This window comes from Calidris pugnax, unplaced genomic scaffold (assembly GCF_001431845.1).
Source record: "Calidris pugnax isolate Ruff unplaced genomic scaffold, ASM143184v1 scaffold335, whole genome shotgun sequence".
Lineage (NCBI taxonomy): Eukaryota > Metazoa > Chordata > Aves > Charadriiformes > Scolopacidae > Calidris > Calidris pugnax.
The window spans coordinates 1,345,085-1,348,091 of record NW_015091148.1 but is presented as its reverse complement, the minus strand read 5'-3'; the positions used below and the strand labels follow the sequence as shown (position 1 = coordinate 1,348,091).

The following is a 3,007-nucleotide window of genomic DNA, read 5'->3' as shown; positions in this document are numbered from 1 at the left end:
CCGTTGTGGGTAACCCTCACCCGCGGCCCCGTTCCCGGCACAGCGGCACCTTTCGGGTTCAGCGGGTGACAAGAAATGGGACAATCAAAAGCAAAACAAAAAGCGTCACCAACCCCAGGGGTGATGGCAGGGACATTCAGACCCGGTGGCCCGGGATGCCAGCCCTGGCATGGAGCTGGGCCAGTGACTTCGGGGTCCCCTTGAAACTGGGGACATCATCCCTCTTGGGCTTATCCCAGGCCTGGGACGGGGGGGCTGTGGGGTGGGCAGGGAGGGGGGATTGTGGTTGTGATGGTGCCAAGGTGGGTGCTGGGCTCAGCTCATCCTTGGTGGCCGTGGCACGGTGGCCTGGCCCTGAGCCACTCACCCTGGGGATGCTGAATGTCCCCAGGGGTGACATGGGGGGGGGATAAAACAGATGTGGGGACCCCTTCCCTATTTTTTGGGAGAGGGGAGCAGAGGGGCTTCACCAAACCCCCGGAGGAGCCGATGGAGGAGCTGATGGACGTCCTGCAGGAGAGAGCGTGTGGCCCCGGGGGTGGCAGAGCTGGGACAGCAGAGGAAGGGAAGAGCCCACGAGCCCACGGGTGAGTGAAATGGTGGGTGAGGGAGCACCAAGGGAGGGGGTGCCCGTGGGCACGATGCCGGGGTGATGGGCACGGAGCATCCCCGGTGGTGTGTGGAGGTCGGGGAGAGCTGCTGGGCCTCACGTCTCCATCTCCTGCTCGGGATCGGCCTCGTTAAGGGCTGCTGCTTCTCCCTCCTAACGATGCCAGCAAACGGGCTGAGGTGGGGGACACCCCACAGGGGTCCGGGGGGGGGTCAGTGGCCAGGGTGAGGGTTCTCCTGGGGCTGTGGGGTGGGCAGGGAGGGGGGATTGTGGTTGTGATGGTGCCAAGGTGGGTGCTGGGCTCAGCTCATCCTTGGTGGCCGTGGCACGGTGGCCTGGCCCTGAGCCACTCACCCTGGGCATGCTGAATGTCCCCAGGGGTGACGGGGGGGGGATAAAACAGACATGGGGACCCCTTCCCTATTTTTTGGGCAAGGGGGGCAGAGGGGCTTCACCAAACCCCCGGAGGAGCCGATGGAGGAGCTGATGGACGTCCTGCAGGAGAGAGCGTGTGGCCCCGGGGGTGGCAGAGCTGGGACAGCAGAGGAAGGGAAGAGCCCACGAGCCCACGGGTGAGTGAAATGGTGGGTGAGGGAGCACCAAGGGAGGGGGTGCCCGTGGGCACGATGCCGGGGTGATGGGCACGGAGCATCCCCGGTGGTGTGTGGAGGTCGGGGAGAGCTGCTGGGCCTCACGTCTCCATCTCCTGCTCGGGATCGGCCTCGTTAAGGGCTGCTGCTTCTCCCTCCTAACGATGCCAGCAAACGGGCTGAGGTGGGGGACACCCCACAGGCAGAGGGGCTTCACCAAACCCCCGGAGGAGCCGATGGAGGAGCTGATGGACGTCCTGCAGGAGAGAGCGTGTGGCCCCGGGGGTGGCAGAGCTGGGACAGCAGAGGAAGGGAAGAGCCCACGAGCCCACGGGTGAGTGAAATGGTGGGTGAGGGAGCACCAAGGGAGGGGGTGCCCGTGGGCACGATGCCGGGGTGATGGGCACGGAGCATCCCCGGTGGTGTGTGGAGGTCGGGGAGAGCTGCTGGGCCTCACGTCTCCATCTCCTGCTCGGGATCGGCCTCGTTAAGGGCTGCTGCTTCTCCCTCCTAACGATGCCAGCAAACGGGCTGAGGTGGGGGACACCCCACAGGGGTCCGGGGGGGGGTCAGTGGCCAGGGTGAGGGTTCTCCTGGTTCACTGAGGGGAAGGGTCTGCCCCGTGCACGGGGGAAGCCCCTTCCCTCCCACCGTGGGTACCACCGCTGAGACCCTCTCCTCCGTGTTATTGTAGGGCCTACAGCCTGCGGGCGGAGGGTCGGGGGGGGGTCCTGGGCTGCTTTTGCCCCCTGTGGGGATGTGGGTGCGTGACCTCAGTGGTAAGACCCCCTTAAATTCAGCTTCTCTTGAGAAACCCCAGCCCTTGCCCAACCTGGCTCCGGCCGGGCGCATCCATGTGATGAGTTGTGATCGTTCTCTGGGCCTCTCTGCCTGGGGGAGGCTGCAGGAGGCAGGGAGGAGGGCGGGGGTAGGGGGGGGCTCCCTCCCAGCTCCCCAAAACCCTCGAGGAGGGGGGGTGAGGAGAGCAGGTTCCCAGCCGCCCCGCAGGGCGATGGTGTGAAAAAAAAAAGAAAAAGGGGGGGGGGGGCAGAGTGGTACCCACCCAGGGACAAGGCCTCACCCGCAGCCGGGATGGCGTTGAGGGCAGTCTCCTCCCCGCCATGTCCACCAGTTCGGACTGGAAATGCACTGGGACGGGGGTGGAGGTGGGAGCCCGGCGGGGGACAGGGGGTGCCTGGCCCCCCCCTTTCCCTTCTCCCATCACCCCCTTTCCCACCCGGGCTCCTTTCTCTCTCCTTTTTTTTGAAATCACGTGATAATCGTCAAACGGCGGGTGCCGTTACTCATCCCGCCGCCGACTCAGCCCCGTTTTCCTCCGGGGGCGGCTGCCGCTGACTCAGGAGGCCACTGGGCTCCCCCGGGGGCAGGGGGACCCCCGACCCCCCCAAAAAAAAAAAAAACCCACCAGCCCTTCTCTTTCTCCCAGGCCGTGCAGGAGGAGCCGGGGCGGCTCCGGGACGTGTGTCACCCGGGGGAGACGTGTCCCCATCCCCGGTGCGTGATGCTCGTGTGAGTTTGGGGGTCCTGGCACCCCCAATTTGGGGTGTTCACCCCCAAAACCACTGCCTGGGGGGTCTTGCGTGGTGTTGTGGGGGGGGGACACACACACGAAGGGCTGGTGGTGGCCCCAGGATGCTCGTGCTCTTGGGGACCACCAGGCTCAGTGCCCGGTGGCCGAGGTCGTGGGGCTGAGCCACGTCCCATGATGGGCACACACACACCCCCCCCCCCGCCCTGGGGACCCCCCCACCGCAGCCCCACTCTGCGTGGGGAAACGCTGAGACAC

General features: G+C 66.1%; 1 protein-coding gene across 1 annotated transcript in view; it reads left to right on the top strand.

The window, feature by feature from the left end:
- Positions 1 to 3,007, top strand: part of TBKBP1 (TBK1 binding protein 1) — a 68,836-nt gene that overhangs the window by 27,161 nt on the left and 38,668 nt on the right. The gene's annotated exons all lie outside the window — the stretch shown is intronic.